Here is a 22,565-nt window from a genome sequence, read left to right as displayed (position 1 = left end):
ATCCTCACATTTGGACATCAGCTTTTAATCTCATGCTTCATTGACCAGGAAACAGCTGCATTTGTTCTGGTCGTCTTAATTGTGATATATCTCTCTGATAGTATAATAGTCAGGCTCACCTGATGCTTAAGATCTTCCTATATGAAGTGGGGCCTGAGGAAGTTAAAGGTGTCCTGTCTGTGAAGTGTCCTTCTCCTCACTGTGTCCTTTAGATGATGTTCACAGGCAAAGTCGGAGGTCTGTGATCAGCGTGTCTCACGACTCCATATAAGACATGTAGAATTGCTGATTCATATTACACCTGAGTGGAGAGTAAAAAAAAAAAAAAAAGTTAACTTCCTTGAATTTTTGCATGGCAAATAAATGTTTAATGAAATATTTATGCAAAAAGCATCATACATTTCTAAAATGGCTAGAATCATAGAATCATTCAGGTTGGAAAAAACCTTTAAGGTCATCAAGTTCAACCATTAACCCAGGACTGCCGAATCTCCCTAAACCATGTCCATGACAACTGCTTTGGTAATTTTTTTTTCCAATATCCAACCTAAACCTCCCCTGGTGCAATTTGAGGCCATTTCCTCTTACCTTGTTGCTTGTTACCTGGGAGAAAAGACCTCCTCCTACATACCTACAGCCTCCTTTCAGGCCGTTGTAGAGAGCCATAAAGTCCCCTCTGAGCCTCCTCCTCTCCACATCAAACTACCCCAGTTCCCTCAGCCATTCGTCATAAGACCTGTGCTCCACGACCCTCACCAGCTTTGTGGCCCTTCCCTGGACATGCTCCAGCACATCCATGTCCCTTTTGAAGTGAGGGGCCCAAAACTGAACACGAGGTTTGAGATGCAGCCTCACCAGTGCCAGGTAAAGGGGGGTGATCACTTCCTTTGCCCCACTGGCCACACTGTTTCTGATACAAGCCAGGATGCTCTTGGCCTTCTTGGCCACCTGGGCACACTACTGGCTCATGTTCAGCCAGCTGTCAACCAGCACCTCCAGGTCCTTTTCCACCAGGCAGCTTTCCAGTCACTCTTCCCCAAGCCTGTAGCATTGCATGGGGCTGTCCAAGCCATGAGTAGCCAGTTTCTTCAGGAGAACATGTCAAAGGCTTTGCTAAGGTCCAGGGAGACAACATCCACAGCCTTTCCCTCATCCACTAGGTGGGTCATCTTGTCACAGAAGGAGATCAGGTTTGTCAAGCAGGACTTGCCTTTCATAAACCCATGCTGGCTGGGCCTAAGAAATAGAAGAGTTTTGTTTAGAAACACAGGGTAAAATCCCACAGACAGAGCAACCTGATTGTCAGCACAGTTCCAGATCAAAAATGTCCCAGCAGATCCATTTTCAAGCTGTTGTCAAGCATCACTGCAAGATCCCCTGTAATATAGACCTTCTGCAAAAATAAACACCCCAACTTGTTATCTGTAATAACAGATATTGCAGGGCCTAGGTTATAATAGCCTTTTTTTTCCCCTCCTATCTCTAATTTAGGTAAGGATTCCTAATTTAAAGTAATGCAAAACCAGCAACAAAGAACCAGCCTCATTATACTTCTGCAACTGTTAAATATATTATTATTCATACCATATTGTAAAGTTGTTCAAGTTTGTCAGGGTTGTGTCAGAGACCCAACTGCTAAATTACACAGGAGGAAAAAGAATACAAAAACACCTCTCCTAAAAAGAAAAGTCACCAGACAAGGGAGACAAGAACATCCCCCTTGTACTCAACAGAGAACTTACAATCAATTTATAAAATGCATTCAGTACTCTGTCAAATTTGTAATGGTTACAGTAATTCATCCTTTTTTAAATTCACATTTTCTGCATTATATCTCCAGAATTTCTTCACTTATAATATTAAGGGATGACTAAACAAATGTTCAGTCTCCAGTATCATATTTATTGCCCTTCCTGCCTCCGCCCCACCCCAACCCGCCTTAATTTAACTAGAAAAGTACCAGTTCTATATTGTAGGTTCTAAATCATCTACTTTATTTTCTCCAGACTGCTTAGCATTTTCTTTTTAGAATATTCAGGTACTTGAGTTTTGTTGGCACAAACAGAAAACAAATTTCTCCTACCCTATATTCTTTATGTAAATTGACTCTTCTATTCTCAGCCTTTTTCATTGTGTAACTACTGAGTCAGCTTATCCCCAAACCTACCAGAAGTTATGAAACTGCAGTCAGTATCCATAAGTTTCAAAATTGAATGTATGAGAATTCGTAGAAATAGAACAGTAAATTCGCACATGCAAACCTGTTCTGAAAACACTTGTGAACTTATCCAATGAATAAAATAAAGCTCTACTGTTTTTCTTATCTGAACAGGCACAACTAAGTAGCACAGTGTAATTTTTTAAAATTTGCAATCCTTCTTTGGGATAAAAGCTCAGAAGACATTTTGGCAAATAAACACTGGTAAGAAATCATGATCTAATTATTGATATTGAACAAACAGAAAAAGACTACATTAATCACATAAATTATTAATTCCACAAGCTCTAGTCATAACTAGGATGAAATACATTGAATGAATTTCACTTTTAGCTACTTTTTAGACGAAGTAAAATGTCAGGTATTAGTATCTATTTGTAATTCCGTGTAATACTACAACTCAAGTTTCTTTGTAAGATTAAAAGTTCCATCATCATTAATAAAAAAAAAGAGAATTTGCTAGCAGTTAGCACCCTAAAATTAATAAAAGAACAGGGAGCAAACTCACTAATAATTTAGCAAATAATATATTGCTAAATGTCAACTTTTAGATGGTATCCATCTCACTTAAAAGACAGTAACATGGAAGCAAAAGTAGCGTCTCACCTTCGTTATGAAGTCCCTATAGCAAAAGAGTCTGTACTTAAATTGGTTTACTTTTGCTCTTAAATGAACATTTGTTTCATAGAGACCAGTCAGCAGATTTACAAAAGTGAGAGACAGCCACAGAGATCCATTTCATAAAACAGGCCACAGTAATACTAACTTTTCAACAAGCTGAAGGGTTGTCAAACCTTTTTGAGGTCTTAGGCAAGTGCATATCACAAGGACATATATAGGAAGTCTAACATATCATTGTTATACATGAGGGGCAACAAAAGGTTTCTACCCCTGCCAGGCAGATCTCCCTGCACACAGCTGGGTGGCACAGTGACACAGCTCTCCCTCCATCTCACACGTCCAGCAAGAGATTTTCTGTGCTGAGGCTGACAAGCTGAACAGGGGGACGAAAACAGGGAAGGATGCTTTCTTGCATGTAAACTCATGGTTTGAAAGTGTTGCACCATTTTTTCTGAAGTTTTCTCTGCCTTTAAAATGGTACTGTTGTCTATCACCCTACCTGCTCTCCAGTACTGGCTCTTATACAGTCCCTTGTCTTTGGCACTGGGTGTTACACCAGACAGCTGGGCAGGTAGAAGGGGAGACAGCAGTGTCATATAACCTGCATTTATGTGAACCTCACAGACTTCCATTCAGAGATGATTTTTTAATATAGGAATGCAATTTGAAAACACAAATCTTCAGACCTCCATGGTAAATAAAGGAGAACTACTTGAATGGGCCACAAAAACTTTTTATCAGCTGAAGTCCTGCCCTATAACTCTTACAGGATTTATAGGATTAAATTCCTAATGTCTTTTTAAAGTCTCGCTGCCATACAATTCTTTACTTTTAAGCCTCTTTTTCACCATCTTTCAATCACAGAAGTTCCTTCAAACCCATGCAAATATATTTTGAAACACGGATTAGTTCTCTTGTGTTTAATAAAAGTCTACTTAAATTATTTTTCAGCTTTGTTATCACTCAATATTGTCAAGTCTTCCAATGAACTGAATGTATCTCTATTCTGTTCAAACAAATCCACTTCAGTGTTAACATTTTAAGGACTTATTTAGAATATAAATAATACACATACTGAACACTCAGACTTTGTTCCACAGAAGCAAAATGAAACAGGATCCTTTGATATATTCCCTGTTGTATTGCAAATCAAAAACATACTTCAATTCCTTCATTGTGTTTTGCATAGTATTATTCATAACACTTTCCCTGTTTACTTTTCATGATTATTACAGTCAGGCCTTACTCAAACCTACAGTCAGCCTGTCTCAGGACAATTTCTCTGGCTGTGGAAAGGGCTGAATAAGGACCCCAAGCCTCATTTTCATTCCTAAACTTGCATCACAAATCTGGAAATGATTTCACACACGAGTAACTTTATAAACCATTATAATTTGATGAAACCTGGCAAGATGGGAACTCGCTGTACTGGCAACCAAGCGCCAGGAGGCCCAAGCGCCTTACGGGGCTCCCAAGATGGCTGCCGCCATCAGCACCTGCTCAGGGCTCGCCGTCCCCGAGCAGGCCAGAGGCCTGACACAGGCCTCCCCGGGGCTGGCTCTCTAGCCCACGGGACCTCACCTGCCCAGGCCCTGTGGCAGGAACAGAGGCCACCCTGTCCCTGGCCTCTCACTACCAGGGAGCTGCCTGAATTCAAGGCAATGCCATCAAAATGAAATTATCTTTTTTTTTTCCCTTCCATTTTTGCGTGTGTGCTGTTCTATCAGCCTTTCAAATTATCCCTCAGTTCAGTTCCAAATTAATTTTTTCACAGAAATGCCAGTCATACTTTGCATTTAGTCAGCACTAAACGATTTCTAGCGAATGTCACATTCTAGTCCTGGTTTTATTTCCAGCTCTGTCAGAGAGATCTTAAATTCTAATCAATCTGCTTTGATGTGATTTAATTTTAAATTCAGGAATATATTCCTATTTGATCTTCTAAACATCTTCCATTTTTTCTGCATACAGGATCTATGTCTAGAGCCTTAAATACTTGATTATCATCCTTTTAAAACAAACAAATCTATACTCATTAAAGACTGGTTAAAAAAAAAACCCTCACTTTTCTGGACTGCTAAAACCTGTGTACAGCTACACAGCTTCTCTCTGTCTCTCAAAAAATTGATTTTTAGGGCTTTGTCATGAGCCTTTGCAGTGCTTAAGACAAATGAATTGTATTATTGAATCCAACCCTCAGGAATCTTACTTCAAAATAAATGAAAACCAGAACCGTTCTTTCCTGCTGGCCCACTGAACCTGAATAGAAAAATAATTAACAGCTCCACAAAAATAAAATAAAATCTAAATTTTATATGACTAGAGCAACTTACATAATATTATCAGCATGTTTGTAACAATTAAATGGAATACGTAGATAACAGAAAAACACAAATAACCCTAAGCTACAAGGACAGTCATCACCAAGTAGGCAACATTAACTAATAAATTATTGTGCAATGTTGTCATTTACTATGTAGCTGTCAACTGCTTCAGTTTCATTTTGTCCAGGGTCTGGAAAATGAGGTCAAGATCTGTTTCTGCAGATTATTTCAGAGAAAACCATTCTAATAATCACAGACTTTCTGAAAAGTGAACATTTTCTGTGGGCTCATTAAAATCCTTGTTAGGAAAAATATATCAGTTGAAGTTGAAAATAAACCACGTATATTTATATACTTACAGAAAGGGAGAGTTTTTTCCATAGGTACATACATACGCATTCACACCAAAATACGTTATGCAAGTAGCTAACCATAGCTTCAGTGACTCACATTGTCCTCCTGCTCGTACGCATGGGTAACTAACGTGCATGGGCTAATCCTTTACTCTTTACTCTCTTTTGTACCGGTGCAATTTACAAGCTGGGGTCAGTATGCCTGGTTTTTCCCTCCCTTGTGTTACTTATTTATTGCTGTGCAAAGCAGGTACCTGTTAGATGAAATCTGAGGTTGCTGATACTTGAGGGAACTGACATCACTGAGGTTTCTCTGCAGCCACACCACCATTGAGTGGGCCCTGATTTTCTGCCCCATCTCTGGAACACCTTAAAGCTGTTTGCTCTAATTTGTTCGAGGTGGCTGTGGTCCTCCCACAGGGTCATAAATGGGGACTGTAACTCACAATACACTTAACCACCCTGCTCGCTGGCCAGTGTCCCATGACCAATACAACCTGTTTACTAGTAACTGCAAGAAGCAGCTGTATGGATTTCTGCCTGCTAGGAGAATCCTATGGGGACTTGAATCTGAGCACTTGTAGAAAAAGATATAAATGTTAGTATGGGGAAGAGGGACATAAAGGGCATACTTGGTATTATGGGCATAGTAACTGATTTAAAATTTTTCGTTATACTGTCAACAGTGCTCTGGTTTGCTTTTAGTGTGTAAAGAATATATTGCTCAGTTATCTTTGCAGAATGTGGCTGAAAGAATATAAGAGCTTTCCTGGAAAACTGTAACTTTAATCCATGATTTCCTACATCTTGAGTGTATAGGAGGATGTGGCTGGCTTTATTGCTGTTGCTTCACACGGTCTCACAAATTCACACTCATTTCAACTAATGATGGTGAACAAATCAGTCCAGTAGCCTGACCTGACTTATGAGCCTGCCAGATTTGGCTGCTGGGTGGAGAGGTCAGCTAAGAAAGCCAGCCAGAGAAACCAAGAATTTAGTTGCATCAAGCAGGGTTTCCTAGGAAAGCTGCTATTCATGGGAAATGTAACTATAGTGGTTTGGCCTGTCTACCTGCCTGGGAATGAACATGGCCCCTGACCATACACATGTTGGTCCTCCACAGCTTAAGCTATTCACATTTGCTTCTAACTTTAGTTCCAACTTGCATCTCTGAGGCTCCTGAGTTGTTTTAGCCATGTTAGATCAGATTTCCTGTCTCTGTTGTGAATGCCGTTCCATTTTCATCCAAGCAGGTGTCCCTGAGCTCCTCTTGACCCAATCAAGTATAGAACTTATTTTTCTTGTGGCCAAGCTACATTTTTCCTTTGATCCATTTAACCAGCCTACGTTTGCTCTCTGTGAGGTGAAAAGCAGAGCCATAGCTGGGGGCATTTATTTGCTCCATGGAAGTTGCCAGTACAAAACCATATTTCTCCAGCATGCATTCAGAAAGGCGCACACAACTGCCAAGAGCACAGGATCAGAGTGATCAGAGCCAAAGGGCACCATGTTCCACTTTTTGTATATTCAAAACCTGGGGCAATGCCACACACCCACCCACTGACTGAAAGGTCCCACAACATGGTATTAGTAGTAGTTACTTATGGAGGGGTGAGTCAGTGCAGATGATCTGTACAAGTTCTTTCTGTGTATAATATTCACTTCTGCAGAAATATTACACTGATATTTAAAACTAGATATTTTTTCGTATGTAAAAATAAGCTCATGAAGACGACATAATCATGCTTTTCTACTGACAATCACCAATCTATCCTCATATCTCAGCTTGTTTTACCATAAGCTATACCTTACACCAAACTCTGAGTTTCTGAGATCTACGCAAAGTCCTCATCTCGCGACTTCCCTTGCTTGCTATAACTCACACATGCCCCAGAGCGTTATCTGTCCCTTGGACACTGCCAGCTCCGTACTGCTGCCAAGCACCACTTCCTAGAGGCTGTCTAAGCCTTCTCCACTTTGTCATAAGGTTATTGTCTTTACTGCCCCAGCACAGGATGCAGCATCTACCCCACTAAATTTAAACTTCAGCAGTAATAAAAAAAAAAAATCAGTCTAAAATCCAACTCTGACCCAGGAGACAGGTCTAGTGGGTTTAAAGAACTAGTCACTTCTTTGGAGTGCCTAAGAAATCACAACTACTGCTGTTGCTCTGTACTTCTGAGAAGGAAAAAAAGAAGAAAAGAAAAAAAGTAGTAAATACCCTCAGAGCTCATCTTGAAAATGTACATGTAGGTGATTTTTCACACTTGGATAAGGTGCTACAATCTGAGGATATAATCTTCCATTTTTTTCAAAGTGTGACATCAGAAAGTACCATAGTACGAATGGGAAAAGCTGAGATAGGAAAAAGCTATCTTGGGTGCTCATGTATTGCAAATGAATGTGTACTGACTCGTGTAACTCCAGCTGGCTGTTGTCCTCCCACTAGGAGGGAGGACCCTTTCCATTCTGAGTTAAAATAATCATGACCTTGATGATGATGATAAGGTCGCTGTTCTGGTAATTTATTATTAAAAGTTGTTAACTTCAGCCCATATGTCTGTTCAAAAAGAAACAATTTTACAAAAAATAATTTTATTCCCTTTAACTTTTTTTTTTTTTTTAATTCTCTCTGGGAAAAATTAGTCTGACACGCTTTTACTTTGGGCAGTAAACAAAAACTGCTTTCCTCTTGTGTGAGAAGCAGTACCAGATCTCAAGTTCTGTAATGACCTGTAACAATGCAATGAAGATGCAATGAAGAAACAGACCCCAAATTTCAACAGAGTAGCTGCAATTTTCTGTAAAATTCCTGAGTGCTCAAAGCTTCCTATTGCAGATCAATGCATAAATTATAATTTTATTGCTACTTTCACTATGTTCCCAGAAGCACTCAGCTGTAATTTGCCATTTTAATTTAAATGGAAGGAGTACGTTTTGCTTTCGCTTAACCATGTAACCTCATTGACTTCAGCGAAATATGGCAGCATGAGACCAAGTCAAGTCTAAGTGCAATTATAGTATGTATATAGACCGCTGTGTTTCCTATTTACAATACAATGACAGCATTTTGAAGTGAGAGGTCAAGGCTGATCCTATTACATTAGAGCACAAAGATAAATTTGGTCAAAGGAGCAGGAATAATATATTGCATTTAACTGAGTTCTGCTTTAGTATATTTCATTTGTTAACATTTCCATTTGGTACTCACCAAGCCATCAAGTTAATGAAAAATAATAATACACAACCATAGCACCATGCTTTAGGTTGAGAGATAGCTACCACATGTTATGGTTCTGCTGTTTAATTTAAATCAGGTAAAGTAAAAGGAAATCTCATGACCTTGTTTGGAAACATTTTTTATAAAGGCATGCTATATAATTAACCAATAAAGCAGTATTTCAAAGCAAGTTTTAGAACACTAAATAATGAGTGAAATTTAGGCTTGCTGCAACTCCAGTGAAAGGATATAGCTGCTTCAGGCTTTGCAGGCAATCTTTTCACATCCCTGCACCCATGTTTTGAAGAGCATGTCCAGCAGCCATTTCACCTCCTTTTCACCCAGACCTCAGTCCTGTTCTGAGGGAGGCATGACACTGCCTTAACAGCATATCATGGATCACATCCCTCTCAAAGCAGTCACAATATAACGGTTTCATAAAATCACCCAGAATTCATGAGTTTCATCTTTACGAAGACCCAACTGCCAGACAATACTGTAGACGTACGAAAATATCTGCATAGGCATTTTGCATTACAACTTGGCAACACGAAATTACAGTAATTATAAATAATGAAGTCTCTGTCACGCTTTGGTGATGGGAAATCTGAGGAAAGCTACTCACAGGGAACATCCCTCTCCCTTCCCAACACAGACATCTATTTAGCTGGTGCTTTCCAAGAGGGGCACAGGAAAGCACGGCATGAGAGTGAGGAGAAGCAAGAAAAGAGCCGTTTCACCCACCATGCTGCAGGGTGAAGACCCCTTTGGGAATCAAACTTTAGGAGGGGCTTAAAGCAAAGGTAATTTCTGCTCTGTGAGCCAATGGCAGTGGTGCAGAGGACAGCTGCAGGCTTGATAGCTCATGCTGCTCCAACATAGGCAAGGCAAGTCCTGTAATTTGGGATCCACAGCTTTGGGGATTTGTCCTTTGCCTATACTACATCACTGATACAAATTCACACGGAGATTTAGATTACTTTGTTCTTTTCCCTATGCTTTCTATTATACCATGTTTGCAGAGGATTACAAACAGCTGATAAGTAAGGCTCCAATGATAATGTGAAACAAATATTCAAATTGCTTTAGATAATACATGCAGAATTTGGACCCATTTTCCTCAGGCAGAATCAGAGGAATAAAGCAGGTCACATTAAGGACAAGTCAACTGTAAGAGACAGCCTCAACTGGTTAGGGCAAAAGAGTGTTTTGCTGGCAGACATGAAGATTTCCCTGCCTGTGCTCCATATTGGAGCCACATGGTTGTGGCTGCACCCATTCGCAACGACCATGAGAAGGAAACAGAGAAAGTCCAGGTCTGTCTGAGAAACAGTAAATAAACATACTCCACAGCTTCCTGAAGTCTCCCAACTTTGCAGCCTTTGCCGAAAACAAGCATAGTGCTATATTCTGAAAGGCAATAACACTTTCTTACCAGCAAGCTAGAAAGTAAAAACAAGTAACTACCTAGCCATATCCTCCTTTCTTTCCACCCTGCAAAACTTCCTGGCCCAGAAAAGGACGACAAAATTTAAAAAAATACAAAAACTTTAAAAATATGTAAAATTACATCTCAATCCTGGACTATTAAGAATGTTGTATGCTGAAATGTCATTATTTCTTTATCAGAAGGTTTAAAAGAAACAGGTACCCAGAGGCTTATTGGCTTGGGAAGCATACTCGGTGAAGGTTGGTCACTGAATTTTGCTCCAGCATAGTGCTGATTGGTGTGAGGTGCAAAAACAGGTTGCAATTTGATAAAGTAGGACTCCAATTTTGATTCTTGAGAAAATGAACGTTGTTCTATCCCCCTTTGACAAGAGGTAGCAATCATTGCCAGCACAGTTGTGGGAAAAGTGGAGAATGGCCTGGCATGTCTCTTCCGAAATTCATGACCAAATGGTAAAAGTGACCCAAAAGATTGTAGAAGGAGGAAATGCCTGTCAACTCACTACCGCTGACTGCAAGTGCATGGTAAATTACATTTTCTGATATTTTTGCAGACTGGTAAAATCCTGAAGTGATTGGATGTAATCTATTATCGGAATAACAACATGAGCATCATTAGAGAAGTGTATGTCACAAAATTGAAATGTTTAATAAGCACAGCTACTGCATAGAATTTGTACTACTCTATTTGGCAATCTATGTGCAGATTTTTCACTTGTACAGCTGCCCCGAATAGGGTCATTTCTATAGCAAGCGTATGGTGGTTTGCGCTTCAGGATGATACACAGTTTGCAATAGCACTGCAAAAACATTCCACATTATAAAATCACTGAGCGGAGTTATTTCCCTGCTATGTGAGGTGATTGGATAGTCTGCTCCGAAAAGCTCAATTTCACTTCTATTGAAATGCCTTGGCTTTCAAAGTGCTTAATCTTATTTCTTATATGGAAGATGTGTCATTGGGTCTGTCATTCATGTTCTGGAGAGGGTAGAACTTGTTTTCTCTTTAATCACTGTCATAAAGTTCACAAAATCATTTATTTCAAACTACTTCAAGTTTGAGATTCTAAACTAAAACTTGATGACAAAAATGTCAGTGCTCTGTTCAGATATGGCAAGGACATTGCAAGCCAGGGAACATTAAACAAACAGCCTATTACACCTGCCTTACATGGAGGTTCATCAAATTAGTAGCTCGTAGCATCTAAAACCACTCAGCTTGACTTTTAGCTGGTGACGCATCTCCCCTTGACCTCCTGGAAGCAGCAGAACTTTCAGTGCTTAACTTCACAGGTTGGATGAACAAAAGTCAAATACAAAGAGAACTTCTAGATCAAAATAGAAGATTTGAAAAAAAAATGTTCTAAATAAGTACTGGAGATATATTTTAATTACTAAATGTTTGTGGACAATTATTTCTACTATTTATGTCCTGTACTACCTGCTGGCATCTTATCAAATGAGATCCTATTAATCAAGCTATATCCCTGAACTTAAATCTCAGAGTCTAATGAAAAAACACACAGCCAAGCAGGTTACGTAAAACTCTATGTACAGATTAAAACATACAAGGTAGAAAGGATAATGGAAACTAATTAATGAATTTTGTAAGTAAGACTCAGTTTGTAGGGAGAGGTAGTGCTTTTTGTAAGAAAATATTATATAGCAGACAAAAGAACAGACATGGGTTTAGGCATGCAACACCAGCAAGGTCTGAAAAACAAACCACAGACTTCAGCCTAAGGGCAGTTTCAAACAAATCTCCATGTTTAAATTAATTATGGTAATTGTTTATAAAATCTGAGAGAAAAAGCACCTTTAGAGAAGAAGGGAATGCTAGCAAAAAAGGGAGATGATTAGGTCCTGTGGGATAAACTTGACAGATAACAAATTAATTATCGGCCTTGGAACACTGATGGTGTATTACACAGACAACTGCAATGTGCAATGAAAACCAGTATCTATTGAATACATTATATGTATCCAAGAGCCCTAAGAAACTTCTTTTCTAAGTTCATCTTCCATGCAAGATGAACCGTTACAGATGAAGCTGCAGTCTCACAACTATACACTTATGTCTGTTCTCACATATTTTAACAAATTCACTCAGTGCATAAGGTTTGTTTCTTTTTGTCTAAAGAGTTCCCAGGGACATCTGATGCACTGGATGAAGCTTTTTGCACCTTATAAATGCTATCTGTGTGGGCCACTCCATGATAGGGAACATTTATTGTAGCAGCTTTTGCAACTATTTCTTGGCTAATGTCTGCTTTATTTAGTATATTTTATTCTGTAAGAACTTTCTGATGACAACATTGGCAAGAAACAGCAGGTTGTTAGAAGGCAGGGAGAGGGATCTCTGGAAAAATTATTTCACTGTATGATCTACTGCCAGGAGAAATTATAATTTAAATATACTCAGCATCTAGTTAATTTGCCTGCTGTTTTATACTAATGCAAAAGTCAGACGAATTATATACTTGTTAATGGGCTTCCTTAAAATAGATTGGGTCAAAATAGAGATATTTATACACTGCAGTCCACCCAGAATGTTTCTCAGGTTTTACTTTACTGAAGTTTCTTAAGGGACTTTTAAAAGGAAGTATTCCCTGAGACACAAATATTCATTTCCTTTAATACAGATATTTTTCTCCCCTCTGTTTTTGTTCTCTTAAAATAGAATGAATAGATTTTTGGAACAAAAGAAAACTGGGCAGTAGTTTTGCCACAATAAAGGATAAGTGGAACAGCAGATACAGCAAAGCATAAAAAGTGTAACAATGAGCCTCCTGGAAATCTCAGCATCTCATTCAAACCCATACTAGTCACAGAAGCAAAGTTCAGGATGATTCCAATGGGAGTTGTGTCTGCACAAGGACAGTGAGACCAGAAATGTCTTTGAATAAGAAATAGCTCAACTTTTAGATAATTACCTGGTACCAGAGCTTTAAAGAGTAAAATGAGGCATTTTCTTTTGAAGTTGTAGAATCATTCTAAATCTAAAACCGTATCTTTCAACTTCAGCAATGTTCTGTTTATTTTATCTTGAAGCTCTGTTATCAAGAAGCCAAACAGAAGACACTTTTGGCCAGTATTGCCTGATGACTGGACTTGATTTCACTTTTTTAAACATAGGTCACTGAAATCTACATTCAAATTTCCAAGTTTTATTGATATCCTTTTTTGAAATGTAGAGGAAAGATGATTCCCAGAAAGATAACTTTTCCAAGAGAAATGTAAAATGAGTGAAGTGATGACGAGACGTTCATTGTCATTCCAGTGACCCTGATCCTCCTTGAATGCTGCTTGAGCAAAAAATAATGGCAAGAAGCCCATTTTAGTACTCTTACACTGTAAGTATCTGTATATAGCATTAAAAAAAATCTGTATTGTTCAATTCAATTTGGAAAAAATACTAATAGCAATTCAAAGTAGTTGAACAAACCATGTATGTACCACAGAAAAAGGATTCTGCATTCATAATTACCCTTAAAGAACAGGTTCTTTTGATGGCATCAGAGCTTGAAGGAGACAATATTCCCTGGTGGTGTGACTTTAGGGAGGGTGGAGAATGCTAAAAAAGTTGTGCAAACACACTAACGTTCACAGCAGAAGTCAACTTCAGCTTGTGCTGTGTCCATCGTTTTCCAAATCTGGTATGCAAAAATGCCATGTGTGAAGCATGTGCAAATATGTCAAAATAATTGCCTGCAATTTACACTCTTCTATTAGTCTCCAACATGTATGTGTAGTTTTGAGAATTTGTCTCTAATAGCTTAGCTAAAATATAAGCCTTCAGTATTTTCAGTATTTAGCATGGTTAATATTGATAAAAAATAAGCAAAATAAAATAGCTTTTATGGACTGGTTTTTTTTTCTGATTTACTTTTCAAGCAAATGGAAACAAATGTTAATTCAGAGCTCAGACAAACTGGTCCCTCAAACTATGCTAGCGAAATTTGAAAGGGGAATTTTTTTGAACAAAAAAGAAGGGCAGGAACCCTGGCTGTGTGACTGACAATATGATCAGGGCTTCTACTTTACATAACATGTGCCAGTATCATCAGCATTAGATCACTGATGTGGTTGATTTTCTGACAAACAGTATTGTCATGAGCATGTGCATTATGCAACTGTTAGATATGTTTCTTCTAGTAACTTCAGCAGCATCTTGATCTCAAATCTTAATTTTAAAATCTGGAGCTGTCATTTATCAAAGGGTGTTCAGGCTTCCTTTAAAACCATTACACTTTTAATGCTAACCTGCTGGCTCTAAGAAGCATTTCCACTGAATGTTTTATTCAACAAGACTTAAGAGATAGTTTTGTCAGATGTGCTTCCTGTCATCCTTTATTATACTAGATCTTTTGATATTTGAGCAGAAAAGCTAGAAATAAGGATGAAGGTCAGTGAAATGGGAGGAATGTAAAACTTTTCTTTCACTATTCCTGTTTTCATATTGTCCATCAAAACCAATGTTTGAAAATGTCAGATAACACGACTTTATTTTTTATTTTAATCGCTTAACTGTATGATACTATAACACCTTAATGGCTATGCAGCTGATTTGTCATGAGGAACAGGGATTGTAGTCTGACAATTCTAGACTACTGTTCTTTATACAGGGAATTCAGTGCTAATATTATGCAGTTTATGTGATCTGGTATTTTCAAAGGAATGTCCTTACACATTAGAAGACAAAAGCAAAGATTTAAGGGTTTGGAGCTCAGATGAGCATCTTAATTTCTGAGACTGCAGTAGTGAGCTGTAAATCCCAGGTGAACAGGTACTCTTTCTCCAGCTATTGAATGTTTACATTTCTAATCATGATAAGAAATAAAAAATAAGATATATTTAACCAAGTATTTCAGAGCTTTTAAAATGCTTATTTTAAAAAATTAAAGCAACATTTTTACATCTAAACATGTTTAAATCTAAATTAATATATTTGGGGTTCTATTCATATCAAAATTCTGATCATTACTTTTCCCACCACTTTAGGCAGTATCCTTATTAAAGGAGATGCAGATCTTTAACTAAAGCCTGAAAATATGAAAGTTGCACTGATCAACTATTGCCACTGTCTAATGAGCTGTTATATTGGACTGTACATGCTTACTCTTACTTATGCCTCAGCATCTCCACTACTGACACCACCCATCTTAAAGAGTAATTTAATCAGAACAGATTATTTCTCTTCTCACTGCAGAGTAGATGTAGCAGTTGACACATATGTGCAGCGGCTGCTGCAACTTAATTGCCATTTAGGAGAATCTGAGAGCTACTTTATCTTGACTGCTTAGGTTCCTTTCTGGGCTGCCTGTAAAGCATGACAGATAAAGAACGCAAAACAAAGTGGACTTCTATGTGAGAGCATCAGAAGTCCATCATAGGTTTTTAAAAATTTTGTTTGGCTTGCCTCCTTGGTTTTTATATTGTTGATTTTCTAATGCAGAGTAAAGACTCTAAATGCCTTATTTATTTTGAAAATAATGGTGTTGATATTAAAATGCTTGAGAGCATGAAAATCTTGATCTGGACACAACCCAGTTCCTTAGTGTCATTTGTTGTTAAGTTTAGCTCCTACCATAGTGCCAACAAAAGAATGCAGCATCTTGCTCCTAAAAAAAAGTGTTATAGAAGTGATAAGGAGACATGCTGGACATGGACGAGGTTTAGGGTGGTGACAGGACAAAGGCAATCATGAGAATTTTAAAAGTAGCAACAGAAATGAATGCACAATCATTTGTGAGTTGAAAAATGCAGGTCCTCTGTGAGTTAGCCACCACTTCTTTCAGTATTTACTAGATATGATACAGTATACAAGGAATATAAAATTCCCATCTGGTATTTAAAATCCCAGAAGCCTGACTGGCTCTTTAATTGTTATCACATGTTAAAATAGGAAAAGCCAGATGTTACATTTACAAAGTCAATGCGCTGCATCTTCTTAAAATCCAAGCACTGCCACTGCTAAATCTAGTCTGTCGGTACTGAACAATTAATCACTTAAACAGCATAACATTTAGCAGAGAAATAAAGCATCACATGTTATGAGATATAAACAGGCACACATTGCCCAGGCCAGTTAGGGGCACAGGAGACAGAAAACCAAGCATCACCAGAACTTTCAAATGACTTCGATAAACCGGCCTTTCCTTAGAAGACATACTGGATTTCTCATGTTTGGATTCTAGGGCCATGCAGCTCCTGCTGATCTAATGCTAGTATATGTACCTGGTAGGAAGCTGCAAGATGTTCAGTAACTAGCTTTCCATGAGGCAACACAGGCGTCATAGCAAAGAGCTCTATTTCTTAGAACTGGATCTCACATACCAATCTAGGCTCTACCCAAAATACTTTAAAAAAACCCAAGTATCGTAACAGTCCTGAAAACATACTAGAAACATACTGTGAAGCAATTTCAGATGTATTTAATACTATTTTGGGTGCTTTTCAAGAAGAGACCAAGTAACAAAAAGCTTACAAACACCATCCTGATAGAGAAGAAATGGAGATGACAGAAACAGCAGTAGCACAAGAAGGAGCTTGAGACTCATTTATACATTTAAATGTCAAAACTGTAACTGGAAATTGCATCCATATGTGTATGTGATCTTGGAGCAGAGAGAAGTACAAGCACCAGAAAGGAAGTCTCTCCCCAAGTAACCTCTGACAACACTGCTTGTGTAAATGCTGTTTACAATGGGAGGTCCAGGCAGATTGCAATAATGCTCACAAAAGAGGAAAGACAGTCAGAGTCTTGGCCAAAATCCTTTTCATTAACCACTGAGAAAGTACTGCTCTCCAAGCTGTATGCAAGCTGTGGGCCCTTCTAGCTGACTTCAGCAATAGATACTTGGGCTAAGTTTGCTCCCTGAAGGTCTCTTGTTATGCATAGGGATACAAACAACTACATTGTACAGGTAAACCCTCTGGCAAAGCCTTTGCTATAACCTTCAGTACAACATCTATCTGTTCAGGGCAGAAGATAACTCCAGATGACATTGTCAGGCATCTGCTGTAAACCAAAGAACTCCTCCCAAATGTGATGCCTATAATTAAATGCCCCATTTAGGCAGAAAGCAGAGCAGCAAAATAAGATGCATACTCGGTTTTAGCTGGCTGAAAGTACTTCTGCAATCACCTTGTTCTTGCTCATGAAGTCATTAAATTGCTTAATATCCAGTGGACAACAAGAAAAAATTTTGTTCAAGCAGGAGAGCAGAAAGTGTATTATTAGGCTGCACACAACCACAATTAATATAAACATCTCACAAACACCCCTTCCATCACTCATTGCCCTTGAGAGTTTGGGATTGTTTCACCATTGGAACACTGGAAAAGTTTAACTTGTATGTATGTGCGCCCTACCACTTCTAAAAGTGAGACACAGAACTGGAAAATTTTATGAAGCGTACCAAAGTACAATGCTATCTGCATTCACATTCCTGCTACTCTAAACCTGTAGCAACTAAAATCATTATTGACTATTGAAATCTTAGCACAATTTTTGTGCTGCAACCTCTCCCATCATTATTTAAATACTTCATCCACCATTGAGAACAAGCACACAGTCATTCATGCAGAATTTTAAAGATACCAATCCAGAATAGTTTTACATAACCAGTTTGGAAGTAATGGACAAGTTACGGTAAGAAAGAGCAGGGAGGAATGAATTGTAATGACACACCTGAAACAGTGCCATGCACGATGTTCCCTGATATCTTCAGTCTAACAAGATAGACCAACGTATTCTGTGAGGCAGATGCAAGCTACAGGTCTATTACACAGCAGGTAACAGTAAAAAGTGTTAAGAATTGTTTAAAAAAGTGTTAAGTGGACTAAGAATTGTTCAAGTCCAATTAGAAAACTGGCAGTGCTGGCAATAATGACAGAAAGAAGCTGTTTTCTGTAAATGCTTTAAGTATGCAAAAGCATCTGATCGCACAGCAGCAGTTGTAAGATACAAAACTAAGTGGTTCTTGTCTTCTCCAGAACAGTTTTGATGAAAATTCTTTCATCTAGGTGAACTAAGATCTAAATTAGTGTTAGAATAATACTAGGCATGCAAATCACTCTGCAGTCTTCACTAAATCCATTATATCTGTAAATTACTTTAGCTCTGTCCTTTACTATCATAATTTCAGTGGAAGTACCAAGTATTTAAAGGCAATTCTAGGATGCATTGGATCAGAAGATTCTGTCTACAGAGAATTAAAAAGAGAGTTTACAAGGTTTTACATTCCTACCAGCTGAAAAAATTGAAAAATAGTATCTGTGTGGTACCCCTCTAGTTTACTGATAGCTGCCAAATCCAGTATGAGCTGCCCATGGACTCTCCAGATTTTTTGGTAGAAAGTTACAGAAATAGATTCCCAGGCCTTAACACAGATCTGCTGGGCTGCTGCCCCAGAACCAACACAAGAGATAAAACTGCTAAATGCTGGCTCTGAAGCAGACCCCCACGCACAAAGGTTTTGTGCTCATCACCACTGCTGGCCGCATGGAGGGCAGTGCAGGTGGGTGCTCTCAGGCCAGCCACTAAAGCATCCCAGGTCTCTGGCCTCCATCTTTTTCAGACTGAATGTGGATCAGGTGGGTGATAATACCATGTGTAAGGCACCATTTTAGCACTGCAAAAATCCTTTACTGTAGTATTGTAGCGCCAAGATTCACCACTGCTTTCATAAAGGAATTATCCTGCTTTGTAGCTTATCGGATGAGAGGAGATAAGCAAGCGCTGCAAACAGGAACGAGATAGTGCCAAGCATTCACAGGTCTCATTAAGTTCAATTGTATTAACACTGCTGAATTTTCTATAAACCTTGTAACAAAGGGATAGTAGCTATGCTAATCAATAGTAGTTTTTCCTAGGTAGGAAGAAATGATTGAAATAACATATTACAGCAGGCTGTTACAGTCTTGTGCTCCTGACAAAGTTGTAATGAAACAAAAAGTCACAGTCCTTAAAAAATTTTCTTTCATTCCCTGGCATTTAATCTGAAATGTCAATAGTAAAGCTATAGCAAAATGAGTTTAATAGTCTATGTGGGCACTCAAGATCAACTGCCAAATGGAGAAGAAAGGCAGAGTTGAAATGCCCTGCTATATTCCTTTTCTGCATGTATCAGGTAAAGTTACAGCTAAACGTCTTAAAAAATACTGCAAAAGTAACTTCACTCAGCAGGTTTTCAGAGGCTTAAAGGAGATCCACCAATAGAGATGATTTAATTGTTTTGGTACTATTTTTCAGTCTGGTTTCTTATGAGGACTGTAAAATGCATAATCGATCTTACGGAAGATTGCCCATTCCCTCTGAAGAGCAGTTTTTAAACAGCACATGCCTAGGGGCACTGTTATTTGATACGGGTCTAATTTATGGATGGCATTCGAGGCTACTGATGTCAGCTGTATAAAGGCAACTCTCTGCAGTCTCTCTCTCCCTCCAGAACTTGAGATGCTGGGGCATGCTGAAATTTAAGACCCCTTTGGAGTCTCTAGAGGTGTACACATGGAGAGGTAGATGCCTTAGAATGCATAATCTTGTGCTGCAGTCTCTGGCTTTGTGATACAAAGCAAACTTTTTTGTCTTCAATTTTATTTTATGTACAGGGGTGTCTGACAAATGACCTACCTCCCCATTCAATATATCTACTTTTAGAAACTTGCGGGTTTGTTCTTGTCAGTGCTAGTTTCATCATTCCTCAAATTAAAAGAGGATACACCTAAACTTTTAGTAACTTGACCACAGCAACCAAGAAAACATTTTTCATGTATGATGCAGTCTGATGGGTTTTCTTTCATATGTGCCAGATATAGCTATAATTTAAATGTTGATTCCTGCCAGCCAGGATAATAATCTGGTATTGCTTGAAGCAGAAAATCTTTTTGGTGGTCCAGCTACAGTGTATAGTGCACCTAAACAATGTATGTAGATTTTGTCTGTTGTCATATCACTAAGATGCTGAAAATCTCATCTACACGTCTTCCACACAGCCTAAATTAGCAAGCCTACTCTTATTTAGCTTATCAGATCACTCTTAAAAACAGTTGGATAGTTTTATAGCTCATACCAAAGCAACCTTCCTACATGTGTTTTTCATACAAGCTGTCATTCTGAAGTATTTTAGAAATATTGTATAGTACTGAATACCCTCTTCTCTCCTGCTATATGGCAGAGACTATTTGTAGTAGTGTATTAAAAAGGCAGTGTATCACCATTTTAAATTTCTTTTATTATCATAAATGTCAGTGCACTAATTTTAAGTCACAACCACTTCCGCTACCTTGGATTGCTGTGAGATTGAATGACCATAGTCCCTATGACAAAAAGTGTTTGACAAATGAAGAAGTCAAAGCTGAAAGATGATGGAGATGATTGACTTCCTTCAACTGTTTTTGTCTCCAAAGCTTCTATATTGGAAGCTTTCTAGATTACAGTGACTAAATTGTGTGTACATGCCACTCTCAGGGGGTAACTTTTTTCCTAGATGTGATTAATCACTCTCAAACACCTGAGAGAGCCAGAAGGTGGATCATTCTGCCATTCTGATACCTAGTGAAGGTATAATTCATATCAGGTATATTTTGAAAATGAATATCAACAGGAGGAAGACTCAGATATAAATCCAGTGAAAAACTACACACTCTTTAGTTGGAAAAAAAATTCTATCTCATTTTTATCTCTATTTATTATTATAACTTCATTTAGATGCAAGAAGTGATTTTTAAAGGGTTCCTGGGAAATCCCAAACTCAAAGTGTGTTTCAAAACCTAATAAATTATGTAATCACAACCATGGAAGTAAATTACTTGTGACACCAAATACTTCTTGCTTTTCCTTTAGATGTACTAGAGAGAAAAACCACAGGCAAACCCAAGACACTATTATTTTTAGCTGACCTGACGGACTTAACTTAGGTTTGAGGTGCAGAAGAAAACAAGGATCAGCTGCATATTGGCTCTTAACATCCTAACAGCAGACACTTTAACCAACATTTGGAGTGAAAACATACCAAATTTCATCACACTCAAAACATTTGGATGAAACTTGTTAATAGGTTTGGCCTGATGGCAGAGGTTTGACCCTACAAGCAAGAAGTGTATGAACCTGATGAATATGTGATTGATATGCTACCTTCAAAACTGCAGCTTGGGACTGCATTTTGCCATAATATTATACAACCCTTGGCAAGCAACAAGCAGTTTATCCCTCATTACACCATCTGGAGAAAAAAACAACAGCAAAAAAGCCCTGACACACACTCTTTTTTGGCAAAGGCACATGTGGGAGAATAGCCTACCTGAGCCAAGAGCTGTCTTCGGCTTCTAAAAAGAATCTGGCTGATTCAGAGGCTTGTGACATTTGTTTTCATTTTACATTAAAATCAGAAAATCACATCAATCTTTCAAACAGCAGCACATTCTCAAACGCTATACTATTCATGCCCTTTAAAGCTGCTATATGTACGAACGAGTTTCCTGTTAAAATCCAATTAAGTTTCCAGTTTAAGTTCAAGGCAATCTTGGGAGAGTCAAAGGATAAAAAGAATCATTAAGTACTGTGAAAACAAACAAAAAAAAATTTAAAAGGAGAGTTATTTTTTTAATTATCAAGAAGTGCTTGAATAGATTTCCAAAACAAAACATTCCAAAACACTGAAATTTAAGCCTAACTACTTAACAAGCAACCAAAGGCTTTTTGGTTTATTACTTGATGGCAATTGGTGCAAGAGGAAGAAAGGAGCTGTTTGCTTTGTGTTATTCTTATATGAGGAAACCTTGGGGCTACTGCTACAGTCCCCAGAGGAAGAAAGGAAGCCCTCAGCTCTCTGATGATCATTTAAGACAGGAGCATGGCCACGAAAAACAGGTCTGCCCTGTCTGGCCCCATCCTCTTGCTTCAGACTGATGATGCCCCTTAGCTGTGCTGATCGAGGCTTTTGTGTGACCATGAGGCAAATCTGAGTGGGGACTCAAATCTGACTAAAAATAATCATAAACTATTAACAAATGCATGGATATTTTTGTGGCAATACCAGCTTACACACGCACCCTGTGGCTGTAACTTCCCAGGTGCAGATGCAAAGAAATCTTTTCCATCTTGATCTCATGCAGTATTTTGCGGCTCCTGAAGCACCTGTCTCCAAAGACAAGGCACAAACAGCCGAGTAGGGGCAAAGTGACCCCCTTTCTCCTCCCCTCACTCCCTCCGAGGAAGGCAGGGCCTGTTAATGCCCCTCAGCCCCTAAGGCGTTCCTGACTGCTGGAAGGGCCGTGCCCCAGCCGGCCCAAGGTGAGGGGCTGCCTAATGGCGGCCTGGGCTGGCCCGAGGACTGGGCCCTGCGCCCAGGCAGCACCCGCCACCGCTCCCCTAT

The 22,565-nt window shown here is 38.7% G+C and overlaps 1 protein-coding gene across 2 annotated transcripts in view; it reads left to right on the top strand.

Annotated features, from left to right (window-relative positions):
• The window catches only part of B3GALT1 (beta-1,3-galactosyltransferase 1), a 210,932-nt gene that overhangs the window by 170,270 nt on the left and 18,097 nt on the right, over positions 1 to 22,565 (top strand). The window contains exon 1 of one of the 2 annotated variants that reach the window (XM_056350373.1): positions 13,465 to 13,538. The exons of the other annotated variant lie outside the window; for it this stretch is intronic. The gene's annotated coding sequence lies outside the window, so the exon portion shown is untranslated. Of the gene's footprint in view, positions 1 to 13,464; positions 13,539 to 22,565 lie in introns of those variants that run through there. 2 annotated transcript variants of the gene reach the window in all.

The sequence above is a fragment of the Falco biarmicus genome, chromosome 8 (assembly GCF_023638135.1).
Source record: "Falco biarmicus isolate bFalBia1 chromosome 8, bFalBia1.pri, whole genome shotgun sequence".
In the NCBI taxonomy this organism is placed as follows: Eukaryota; Metazoa; Chordata; class Aves; order Falconiformes; family Falconidae; genus Falco; species Falco biarmicus.
The sequence above is the reverse complement of the archived record's forward strand: the minus strand, read 5'-3'. Positions and strand labels throughout refer to the sequence as shown.